Genomic DNA, 13,778 nt, shown 5'->3' with positions numbered 1-13,778 from the left:
TTTTTTGCATCCAATTGCAAGCCTGGCCATAAGGGCAGTCTGGCCTGACCCTGGGCTCAAGGGGAGTGAGATAGCTTAAACCTGTTTTGTGTCAGAACTCCCTCCCCTCCGAGATGGCTTGGTGGGAACCCAGAGATAAAAAATGGGAACTGACTTCTTGCACAGGGCAGGAAAACAAGCAGGAGGAAAAGAGGCTTCCTGCCTCTCTCTGTCAGCCGATAAGCCTAATTGGTCAGGTCTGCTGCTGCGTGTTGATTACACCTCCTAACGAAGCACCGTTGACCGGCACGTGGTGTAACAGTGGCCCCTTGGGCAAGGTTCCCACCCCTGTTATTTGGACAACTTCTTCCTTCCCGTGGTCCAGCTTCTTACTGTTATGCTAAGTTGTTTCAGTCGTGTCCAACTCTCTTGCAACCCTATGAACTGTAGCCCGCCAGGCTCTTCTGTCCATGGGATTCTCTAGGCAAGGGTACTGGAGTGAGTTACTATGCTGTCCTCCAGGGGATCTTCCCCAACCAGGGATTGAACCTGCATCCCTTATGTCTCCTGTATTGGCAGACGTGTTCTTTACCAGCATAAATTGGGTCAAAGATGGGAAGCATGCACTCATCTTGGAGATATCAGAGCAACTGCTAACTACTTTAGGACCTCTTTGGGGCAGAAAAGGTGCATTAATTGGATTCAGGAAGTACCGAGTTACTAATACTATTCTAAGCGTGGTTTATGTTTTCATTAAGCCTCAGAATTAAGACGAAAGCTGACCAGGGATCTGAAGCCCATGTGGCCAGGCTGGGAAGCAAGCTGGGCTGGCACTAGACACACGCAGACTCTCAGGGCTGAGGTGGGAAAGCAGAGAAAGGGGCGGCCAGTGGGCTGTCTGGGGCTTTAGAGCACTGTGGTTCTAGCTGGTTGAGCCTGGGCAAATCACCTTACTTCCCTGAGCCTCCATTTTCTCTTCTGTAAAATGGAAATAGTTAATAGTACGTGGGTTTCTCAGGTGGCTCAGTGGTAAAGAATCCACCTGCCAGTGCAGGAGACACAGGAGGTATGGGTTTGATCCCTGGGTCATGAGGATCCCTCGGAGGAGGAACTGACAACCCACTCCAGTATTGTTGCCTGGGAAATCCCATGGACAGAGGAGCCTGGCAGGCTACAGTCCCATGGGATCGCAAAGAGTAGGACACAACTGAGTGGCTGAGCACACAGCACACAGTAGTACTTACCTAGAATGACTATTACAAGAATTAATTATACATCCTGATGTCCTCCACCAAACACACATAAGGTTTTAGAAGAGTATGTGGTCCAAAGCAAGTGTTCAATATATCTTAACAAATATTAGGATGCTATTTTCCCTTGTCATCCCTGTTATACCTCAACTCAAGACCAGATATTGATCTATGGGGCACTAAGCATTGAAAACATTATGGATATAGGGACAGGGATGGGGTCACAGAGAGCTTCTTGCTATGATTTGTGGCCATTCTGAAAGCAACATGGTGACACTTGGTCAACCTAAGTATATGTATAACCCAAGACCCAGTTGTTCTGACCCCGTGTATACACCTCGTGGAAATTCCCAGATTCCCACACAGGTCATTGTAAACAGTAATCGAGAGTAAATCTGTGGCATTGTATTTTCTTGTGGTGGAGACTTGGAAACAATCTGGTTAATTGAGAATGCCTACCATAGAGAACTGAGAGATGGAAGCAACAGACTTAGTGAACATGCAGCAGTGGGTCTGGGGTTTCAGTGCATGGTGTTATGGGAGAAAATAAGAAATATGATGAGAATATGCAATGTTATGCCAGTTATGCAAATTAAGTATATATGCACCCCAAGAATACATATTTTGTAAGGGCACATGCAGTCATAAAGATACGCTTTAGAAGGACTGTCTTTGGGAGTGGAGGACAGTGGATATTAATGAGAATAATCAGATAAGCAAATAAATACAATGAAGTGGGTCTTGCCCAACTAGATGAGGGCAATATATGGTAACTGAGGATAAATAAAATTAACTCACCTTCTTGCCACTGAGTTCCAAATGGAGGACTGATTATCCATACATGTTATGAAAAGTAAAAGATTATATATTCATACATTATACATACATATACAACAATGTAGAATTTATTATATATATTATTATTTATATATATATATATACATTAAACTATGACTTAAATGGAGAAAAGTTTAATAAAGTTATGGTTTTTCCCCATTTAAAAGACTTTTTAGGAATAATTTTGAAATAATGGAAAAGACTATTTTGCAATAATTTTATCTGAGTTGGCCAAACAGTTCATTTGGGTTCTATTTCCATAACATCTTATGGATAAACTTGAATGAACTCTTTGGCCAACCCAACAGATTAACAGAAAAGTTGCAAAGAAAGTAGACACTTCCTGTAGACCCTTTATCCAACTTCCTCTTGTATTAGTATCTTAAGAATCACAGTATATTTGTCACACTCAGAAACTAACATCAGTACATTCCTATTAACTAAACTCGAGGCTTTATTCGAATTTCACCCTTTCCCTACTGATGTGGAAAATAGGAGACTGTATTATGTTTAGTTGCCAAGTCAACAATTTGCTATAGTTTCTCAGACTTTCCTTGTTTTGCACTTCTTGATGGTTTTGAAAAGTACAGGTCAGGTTTGTTGAATGTCCTTCGCCTTTGATTTGTCTGGTGTTTTCTCATGATTAGACTGGGGCTGTGGGTTTGGGGTAAGAATATCACAGAGGTAAAATATCTTTCTATAACATGACGTATATGATGTCAACATTATTTTTCCATCTGGGACATTAACCTTCAACTGCTTGATGAAGGTGGTATCTGCCAAGTTTCTCCACTGTAAGGTTAGTATTTTTCTTTTTTAATACTCCATTCTTTGAAACCAAGACACCAAGTCCAGCTTGTACTCAACAAGGGAGGAATTAAGATCCACTTTGTGGTTGGTGGGAAGCTTCTACTCATATTTTTCAATGCATTTCTTTCCTTTTTTTTTTGGTGATAAAATTCACACAACACAAAATTCACCATCTTAATCACGTTAAAAGGTACAGTTCTCTTAATTTGCATACCATAAAATTCACCCCCTAAAGCTTTTAAATCAATGATTTTAGTATATTCACCCCCAACCTTAGGGGCTTAAAACAATAAATATTTATGATCTGACAGTTTTGATGGGTGAGGAATCCTGACATGGCCAAACTGGATTCCTTGGCTGAAGGTCTTTCCCAGGCCATGTTGAAGGTATTGACTGGACCCACCCAGGTGGCGCTAGTGGTAAAGAACCCACCTGCCAATGCAGGAGACCTAAGAGACACAGGTTTGATCCCTGGGTTGGGAAGATCCCCTAGAGGAGGGCATGGCAACCCACTCCAGTATTCTTGCCTGGAGAAATCCCTTGGACAGAGGAGCCTGGCTGGCTGTAGTCTTTAGGGTTGCAGAGTTGGACACGACTGAAGTGACTTAGCACACATGGGTCATCTAGGGTTGCAGAGTTGGACACGACTGAAGTGACTTAGCACACATGCACACAGGGGTCATCTAAAGGCTCCACTGTGGAAGGATCCACTTTCAAACTTGCTGGTGTTGGTGGGATTCAGCACCTCAGAGGCTGTTAGGTAGAAGTGCCCTCAGTGGCTTTCTCCACTGAGCCACTCCCAACATGACAGCTTGCTTCAACAGGGCAAGTGGGAAGAATCAGAGGGTATATGCACAATGAAAATGTCTTTTATAACCTAATCTGGAGTGATCATTTATCACTTTTGCACATTCTATTCATTACAGGTCCAGCCCACAGTTCATGGGAAAGGATGACATGAGTGTGCCCGTGCCTGGAGGTGGAGGTCACGGAGGGTCGTCTTAGAAGGCAGCCTACTGCATTCCATGGGACAGCAGGAACAAGGTGTTTCTAGATCTCAGGGTTCAGGGTTGTGTCTTGAATTTAGTGGGCCTTTAGTCAATGTTTGTTGAAAGAACTCATTTCTGTAAGACTTACTCTAACCAGCTGCTTTGTATCATCAACTTTAACAATTAGACATTCAGTTCTATGTGTAGTTAGGCAAATAAAAACATAGCCCTTGTCACCTGCCTGCCTCATTTCCTATCCTTCCCTTGGAAACTACATTTCCAAGGTTCCCAGAATGCAACTGGCTTCTAGTTGGGGTGAGCCAATGGGGCGCATTGGTAGGGACTGAAGGATGAGAGAAGCGAAGAAACTAGGGCATTTGGCTCCCACCCTCTGCTGCCTTGGGTGACTTCTCAAGCATCCTCTGAGGCTCTAGTCCTGCCATTTAGCCTCCTCCTGTGGTCCCAGCCATTAGCTGAGCCACCTCTGGCTCCGGCTCCAGGCTTGGTCCCTATCATCTTTGAGCTGCCTCCCCTTTCCCTGTTTGGCTCTTCAGCTCTCCTCCACCTTTGTATCTCATCTTCTGTATTAAATGCCAGTGATTTGAGACCCTGGAATAAGCCCGGTTTTCCAAGTCAGACCTTGACCTGTCCATCCCCTTAAAGCTTAGAATCTCTTGTCTCCTTTGATGACCTGATCTCATGAGATCCTAACACCACCCTTTTGATTTGGTGGGAGGTGAAGCAGGTGCATCTTCCCTTTACAGACTCTCATCTGTACTACAGCTCAGTTTGGGAAAGGGGACTAACATAAGGAAGCACAATAGTGCTGAGATTCAATCTGGAATGCTACATCCTTCTGCCCCGGGTGCCTTCCAGGTGTCACTCCAGTTTTTGCCAAGATCCTTCAGTGTCCAAGTGCCTTCATGTTCCCTTATAAAACCCCTGGCTCACCTCACTTTCAGCAGTGGTTCATAACCCTCTTTCGGTAAGGAAGAGCTCTGTGATGATGACTCTGTAATTCCCACCCAGTAAGAAAACTTATGGAGAAGGCAATGGCACCCCACTCCAGTACTCTTGCCTGGAAAATCCCATGGATGGAGGAGCCTGGAAGGCTGCAGTCCATGGGGTCACTGAGGGTCGGACATGACTGAGCGACTTCACTTTCACTTTTCACTTTCATGCATTGGAGAAGGAAATGGCAACCCACTCCAGTGTTCTTGCCTGGAGAATCCCAGGGACAGGGGAGTCTGGTGGGCTGCCATCCATGTAGTCGCACAGAGTCAGACACGACTGAAGTGACTTAGCAGCAGCAGCAGCAAGAAAACTTACAGGGATTCCCAGGTGGCGCTAGTGGTAAAGAACCCGCCTGCCAACGCAGGAGACAAGAAACGCGGGTTTGATCCCTGGGTGGGGAAGATCTCCTGGAAGAGAGCACGGCAACCCAGTCCAGTATTCTTGCCTGGAGAATTCCATGGACAGAGGAGCTTGGTGGGCTGTAGTCCATAGCATTGCAAAGAGTCGGACACGACTGAAGCGACTTAGCACACACGCATGCACAAGAGCTTCGGAGGAGGGTACTGAGGGGCCAAAATCAGCTCCCTCTCTGCTAAGCTGGTCATTTTGATTCAGGGCTGGGCCTTCCTAGAGGAAGTGGCGCCTTTTTCAAATTCATTATCCCAAAAGGAGTACCTTTTTCTAAATTCCCTGAAAGTATAATATAGACGAGCAGCAACTCCTGTCAGAAACCCCTTTTAGATGGGATGAAAAAGGTCATGGTGCACCCTCTAGGGATCCATGAATTTATGCTTCATACCAACTTGAATAGTGTTTCAGTATTTCCCAAAGGCCGTCCACCACCTATAATAGTTTGAATACCTCCCCACACCATCTTTCCTATTGTTTATGTAATATTTCTTTTATATTAACTTTCTGTAGTTTAACCGTAAAAGCAGACTTGATATCACTATCATGACGTCTGTGAAATCTCAGGTTTGGTGTCATGGTTAAGAGCTTGATTCTGGAGCCTGACTGCCTTGGTTGGCTTCCTGTTCACCACTTGATCACTGTGTGACCTTGAGCAAGTTACTTGACCTCTCTGAGCCTCTGTTCTTTATCTGTAAAATGGGGCTAATAAGAGTACCTTCTGCATAGAGTTGTTGCAAGGATTAAATAAGTGAGTGTATGGAAAGTCCTCTGAATATTGCCTGGGACGCAGTAAGCACTCAATAAATGTGATTATTGTAACACCAATATATTGTGCATTTTCCCCAATACATGTAAAAATAGACACAAAATATGAAGATAAAAAAGTGCCACCCCAAATGATCTCACGTACCCCAGTAGCTGATATGTTTTACACTTTGGAAAATGCTGCCGAATGGTCATGATCTCTTAAGGGAAAACATATGTGCGTGCACACATGAGTGCACACACATGCTGGCAAAAAAAAAAAAAAAGCAGGAAATCCCGAAGAGGAGATAAAATCATTGATAGGGGCTTGGGAAGATACTGAGAGGGTATCTGAGGGTATGTTTGTTCCTGGATAACAGTGACAGAGCAATAAGGAAAAACAGACTCTGTTTATCCTGCTTGATGCCACCTTCCAGAGAGGCAGGAAGCACGTCCGCCCCTATCTAGTGACTGTGCTGTTGTGGGTCCCCCTGCCTTGGTCTCCATCCTTCTAGCTGGCTGCTGTGAGCTGCTGCAGACCCCCCACTCAGCGGCGGGAGGCTCTGCTCTGCCCTGCGGAGCACTCAGGAGTTTAGTTCCTCTGCAGCACATGTGGGATCTTCCTGGACCAAGGATTGATCCCTCGTCCTCTGCATTGGCAGGCGGATTCTTAACTACGGGACCACCAGGGAAGTCCCTGGATTTGTCTTTTGTAAGTGAAAAGTGACAAAACATGATCCTCAGACTTACCCCTGGGGAAAGGAGCCATGTCGTTAAACAGTTCTAGTGGGGGAGTTGGAGAGCAGCCTAGTGGATTGCAGCTGGGTGAGTGTGACTTTAAAAATTGGAAACCAGTGTTATTTGCTTCTCTCGTTCTGTGGAAGCAATTATGGCCACGAGTTGTATGTACATCACCTTTATCCAAGATACTCATTCAGCCTCAGTCTTGGGCATCTCACGGGAGTCACAATCCCTTACATTCATCTGGTGTTCTCCAGCTTGTAAACTACCTTCAAATGTATCACCTCTTTAGATGCTTCTGCAGCGACCCTTGGAGGAAAGCTCAATGGGAATTGGTAGCCCCAGTTTGCAGATGGGCAAACTGAGTGTTAAGAACTGAAGGTTTCTGTCCAAGAAATGCACCTGATAAGGAACAGCCAGAACTTGCATCCTTTGTCTTGCACCAGGAAATCACTGCTTTTCCTGATTCACCAGTAGCTAAGTATCTCTTGCTCAGGAGGCCATAATGCATGACGGGCAAGAGGGTAGACCCTGGACTCTGGGCTTGACAAGCTCCCAGATGCTTACTAGCGATGTTATCCCAATACTAGTTTTCCTTTTGTGCTCCAGTTTCTGCATTTATCAAAGGGGATGGTGATGACAACACCCACCACATAGGTAGCATCCTCTTTAGACAATGGCAACCACATTGTTGTGAAAAGTAAAAGAAACGATCCACATAAAGTATTTGTAGAATAAATATTCGAAGTGAGTGTTTATTGTAATGATTCTCTATGATTCAGCAACATAGCCAGAGCAGTGTCGTAAAGCCTCAGGCTTGGTAGGAAGACAGCAGAGAGATAATTTCTTGGAGGGGTGGGGGAGGGGATGCCTGCAACTCTTGGCAAATCCACTTTTCCCAGAGGACTTGATGTAGAAACTGATACTCTAAGCTGACCAGTGATCAGTTTTGAAGAAGAGATGATAACTTGTTGGTGTGACAAGGGAGGAAAGGGAGAAGGGGGTTTGGATGACAAAGGAGGTCTGAGTGCCGAGGATAAAGATAGCCATGTCTGTCAGTTGCATCCATCCCCTTTCCCCTGGGCTATCATTCTCAAAGGAGCCCTCATCCAAACGCCCTGCAGGGCTTGATGAGACACAGATTGCTGAATCCCACCCCTGAGGTTTCTGATGCCATAGGATTGGGGTTGGACCTGAGAGTTTGCTGCTGGTTCCGTCTTTAGGAACTGCTGCTTCAGAACTTGCCAGGGACACCTCATTTCTTATTGAAGTATAGTTGATTTACAATGTTGTGTTAGTTTCAGGTGAATAGCAGAGTGATTCAGTCTTTTTTTTTTCAGATTATATCCCATTATAGGTTTGACTGCGTGGATCACAATAAACTGTGGAAAATTCTGAAAGAGATGGGAATACCAGACCACCTGACCTGCCTCTTGAGAAATTTGTATGCAGGTCAGGAAGCAACAGTTAGAACTGGACATGGAACAACACACTGGTTCCAAATAGGAAAAGGAGTATGTCAAGGCTGTATATTGTTACCCTGTTTATTTAACTTATATGCAGAATACATCATGAGAAACGCTGGACTGGAAGAAACACAAACTGGAATCAAGATTGCCGGGAGAAATATCAATAACCTCAGATATGCAGATGACACCACCCTTATGGCAGAAAGTGAAGAGGAACTCAAAAGCCTCTTGATGAAAGTGAAGGTGGAGAGTGAAAAAGTTGGCTTAAAGCTCAACATTCAGAAAACGAAGATCATGGCATCCGGTCCCACCACTTCATGGGAATTAGATGAGGAAACAGTGGAAACAGTGTCAGACTTTATTTTTCTGGGCTCCAAAATCACTGCAGATGGTGACTGCAGCCATGAAATTAAAAGATGCTTACTCCTTGGAAGGAAAGTTATGACCAACCTAGATAGCATATTGAAAAGCAGAGACATTACTTTGCCAACAAAGGTTCGCCTAGTCAAGGCTATGGTTTTTCCTGTGGTCACATATGGATGTGAGAGTTGGACTGTGAAGAAGGCTGAGCGCCAAAGAATTGATGCTTTTGAACTGTGGTGTTGGAGAAGACTCTTGAGAGTCCCTTGGACTGCAAGGAGATCCAACCAGTCCATTCTGAAGGAGATCAGCCCTGGGATTTCTTTGGAAGGAATGATGCTAAAGCTGAAACTCCAGTACTTTGGCCACCTCATGCGAAGAGTTGACTCATTGGAAAAGACCTGATGCTGGGAGGGATTGGGGGCAGGAGGAGAAGGGGACGACAGAGGATGAGATGGCTGGATGGCTTTGCTGACTCGATGGACGTGAGTCTGAGTGAACTCCGGGAGTTGGTGATGGACAGGGAGGCCTGGCGTGCTGTAATTCATGGGGTCACAAAGAGTCGGACACGACTGAGCGACTGATCTGATCTGATCTGATCTGATAGGTTAGTCTAAGATGTTGAATATAATTCCCTGTGCTATACAGTAAATCCTTGTTGCTTATCTATTTTATGTATAGTAGTATGTATCTGTTAATCCTGCACTTCTAATTTGAGGAACACCCCATTTTTGACATTAGAAATGGTCTGGAAAATTTGGTGGAATTAATTTCCCACTGTGTCAAGGCTGTATATTATCACACTAATTATTTAACTTATATGCAGAGTACATCATGCAAAGTGCCAGGCTGAATGAAGCACAAGCTGGAATCAAGATTGCCGGGAGAAATATCAATAAACTCAGATATGCAGATGACACCACCCTTATAGCAGAAAGTGAAGAGGAACTAAAGAGCCTCTTGATGAAAGTGAAAGAGGAGACTGAAAAAGCTGGCTTAAAACTCAACATTCAAAAAACTAAGATCATGGCATCCAGTCCCATCACTTCATGGCAAATAGATGGGGAAACAATGGAAACAGTGATAGACTATTTCTTGTGCTACAAAATCACTGCAGATGGTGACTGCAGCCTTGAAATGAAAAGAGACTTGTTCTTTGGAAGAAAAGCTATGACCAAACTAGACAGCGTATTAAAAAGCAGAGACATAACTTTGCCAAAAAAGCTATGGTTTTTCCAGTAATCATGTAAGGATGTGAGAGTTGGACCATAAAGAAAGTTGAGCACTGAAGAATTGATGCTTTTGAACTGTGGTGTTGGAGAAGACTCTTGAGAGTCCCTTGGACTGCAAGGAGATCCAACCAGTCAATCCTAAAGGAAATCAGTCCTGAATATTCATTGGAAGGACTGATGCTGAAGCTGAAGCTCCAATACTTTGGTCACCTGATTCAAAGAACTGACTCATTGGAAAAGACCTTGATGCTGGGAAAGATAGAAGGTGGGAGGAGAAGGGGATGACAGAGGATGAGATGGTTGGATGGCATCACCAACTTGATGGACATGAGTTTGAGCAAGCTCCAGGATTTGGTGGTGTTCAGGGAAGCCTGGCGTGCTGCAATCCATGGGGTCACAAAGAGTCGGACAGGACTGAGTGACTGAACTGAACTGTATGGGGTGCGATCCTATGGACTGTAGCCCACCAGCTTCCTCTGTCCAAGGAATTCTCCAGACAAGAATATTGGAGTGGGTTGCCATCCTCCAGAAGATCTTCCTGACCCAGAGATCGAACCCAGGTCTTCTGCACTGAAGGCAGATCCTTAATTTCTGAGCCACCAGTGCGTGCATGCTATCACTTCAGTTGTGTCCAACTTTTTGTGACCCTATGAACTGGAGCCCACCAGGCTCCTCTGTCCGTGAGATTCTCCAGGTAAGAATACTGGCGTGGGTTGCCATTTCCTCCTCCAGGGGATTTTCCCCACCCAGGGATCAAACCCGGGTCTCCTGCATTGCAGGTGGATTCTTTACCGTCTCAGCCACCAAGGAAGCCCCTAATTTCCCACTGACCTATATTTTAATGTTAAGATAATACTTTGTTACTCTTGAGTGATCTTTTAGTCGATATTCTGATTCTTAGAACTAGACATTCTCTACTTTTCTAACTCATCTCACTTAACTGATGCCACATGCCAGGGGATAGAGAATATTCTATGTGTCATGTGTGGGTGTGAATTATTTTTTTTGGGGGGGGTCTCCCTAAAATCTGGTCTTGGGTTGCTTCTCCTACTTCGTATACACATCCTCCTTCTCAGACTAGTCCAAGATCACCATGCTCTGGACCTCCTCTGGCTTTTCTGAAAAAGCACATGTGTGGCTGGTGAGGTTTTAAACAAGCCTCGGTAATAGCTCATGATTATTGAGTTCATAGGTGACACTGAGCTTGGGCAATAATTTTACCAGCACTGCCTCATTTAAGCTTTAGGCAGTCACTGTGAAATGGACATTAGTATTATTCCCATTTTACAAATGAGAAAACTGAGTCTGAGAGAGGTTAAGTCACTGATGCAAGGACTTACAGGTGGTGAAGACAAGATTTAAGCCCAAGTACTCTGACTCCAGTGGTTGTGGTCTTTGCTGGAAATATATTGTATTTACTCACCAAAATATCACCAAGGAATACTGCTTTGTATTTTATTTTAATTTTATTTTTTTAAAGATTTTTTTTTTTTTTACTGTGGACCATTTTTAAAGTCTTTATTGAATTTGTTACAATATTGCTTCCGTTTTTGGCCTTGAGGCATGTGGGATCTTATCACCTTGACCAGGGATTGAACCTGCACCCCATGCATTGGAAGCCCAGAGTCTTCATCACTGGACTGCCAGGGAAGTCCCTGCCTTGAATTTTAAAATTTGATTTCAGTGTCCCTTCACGCTTCGCCACACTTGACCTTCACTGTCACTAAAGGACATATGACTTTATCCGCATTTGACAGGTAAGGAAATCAAGATGCCTGAAGTTTAGGCAACTCAAGCATGGGCTTGGAAGGAGTAAATGAGTGGGGCTGGGGTCTCTGGTCCTCTTCAGAGCCCGAGGGTTTGAGTTCCTATGACATCAACTATGATTCACTCACGTGCTTCCAAGGACTAGCCTTGGGTTGTGGTATGGGGTTCCACAAATCACACTATAAATGGACCGTTTGATTACAGATCAGTCTGGAGGAACCATCACAGATTCCACCTGAATGAAACAATCACCCTTTGACTATCTCCAGGGATTCCAAGAATTTCAAATGTAGGTAATAATAAAGTGAAAATGAAAGTCACTCAGTCGCTCTTTGGGACCCCATGGACTATACAGTCCGTAGAATTTCCCAGGCCAGAATACTGGTAGCCGTCTCCTTCTCCAGGGGATCTTCTAACCTAGGAATCAAACCCAAGTCTCCCACATTCCAGGCGGATTCTTTACCAGCTGAGCCACCAGGGAAGCCCAAGGATACGGGAGTGGGTAGACTATCCCTTCTCCAGGGGATCTTCCTGACCCAGGAATTGAACCAGGGTCTCCTGCATTGCAGGCAGATTCTTTACCAGCTGAGCCACCAGGGAAGCCCTAGGTAATAATAAAAATGTGGGTAATAATAAATATAACAGTCTTCACAACAGTTATAACAGAAAGACCAGCACAGTAGGTGATTTTCTAAGATGAGATAAAAACTTGACCCCAGGAAGTATATACAGTGGGTCTCATATCCATTTTAGAGACCAGAAAACCAAGACTTAGAGTTGTTAAGTTTTGTCTAAGATTTGTCCAAGATCGCACACCTTGCATGGTAATCCACTGCTCCACTATCTTGACACTTACTCAGGGCTATGCTACTTCCTTTCATTCACTTCATCCCTTTAACCTTCACGACCTCCATGACACCCCTCTTTTGCTTTGGAGTATCTTGGCTGATACCTCCCCTCACTTCCAAGTAGTTCCACCCACTGCCCATTAATCCTCATTATTGCCTTTATAATATCTCTTCATAAATCTTTCACCACTTGGCACTTGATTATAATGTCATAAAAGGACCATAATCTAAATTGATATCTTACATTTATTGTTGTTTAAATGATGAGAGAGAAGAGAAAGTTCATACAATATTTAAATATTTCTTTTCCCTTGAGGGCTATGAATAGAAGGCTCTTTCCACTCCACTCTGAGTATTTTCTTTTTTTTTTTTTCTTTCCAGTTTGAGGCACAGCAGGCAACTCAGAACATTCCAGTGCTGCTAGTCTATCTACAGATACCAGTATGCTGTGAAGTATAGTTTCATTTCTATATGGTCCCTATTGATTTGGACAGAGATTGATTGGTTTATACTAATGTAAACCAAAAAATAGAGAGTTAATCTGAAGGCCATGGAAGCATTTTATGGAACTTGTATCAGTCATCCATCACTGTGGTAACACCCCATAACAAAACAGTTGAAACATTATTTATTTTAAAACAAAAAGCATGATTTTGGCAGATGAGTCTATGGATTGTTGATTTAGGTGAGCTTTAGCAGGGGTGTTCTCTGCTCAGCTCACTTACATGTCGGGGTCAGTTGAAAGAAAATCAATCTAGAATGGCCTTGGGTGGGCAACCTGGGGTGACCAGCTGTGTTCCATGTGTCTTATACCCCAAGAGAATAGCTTGGACATGGTCTCACAGTGATGGCCCTAGTGGTAAAGAACCCTCCCGCCAATGCAGGAGACGTGGGCTTGATCCCAGGGTCAAGAAGATCCCTTGGAGAAGGAAATGGCAACCCACTCCAGTATTCTTGCCTGAGAAGTCCCATGGACAGAGGAGGCTGGTGGGCTACAGGCAAGAGGGTCAAGAAGACTTGGACACAACTGAAGTGACTTAGCACATTCTTACAGGGCAGGCTGAGGAACAACAGCCATGGAAAAGCTCCAGTGCTTTCTCAGGCTTCTACTGTGTCATGAGCTAATGTCCCGAAAAGCGTGTCTGAGTCCAGAGTCAAAGGCGGGGCAGAACACCCCACCCAGGGTGGGAGGGCACTACAAATTACACAGCGAAGGGTATGAATACTGGGAGGGGCCATTAATACAATTGATTTTCCATGGAGCCCCGAGCAGGAAGGAGAAGTGGGCTTGTGTGGGTCAGGAATGAGACCGGAAGCCATCTCACAC

This window comes from Bos grunniens, chromosome 18 (genome assembly GCF_055505025.1).
Source record: "Bos grunniens cultivar Pamir isolate PY7600 chromosome 18, Bosgru_T2T1.0, whole genome shotgun sequence".
Taxonomy (NCBI): Eukaryota; Metazoa; Chordata; class Mammalia; order Artiodactyla; family Bovidae; genus Bos; species Bos grunniens.
This window is presented reverse-complemented; position numbering follows the sequence as displayed.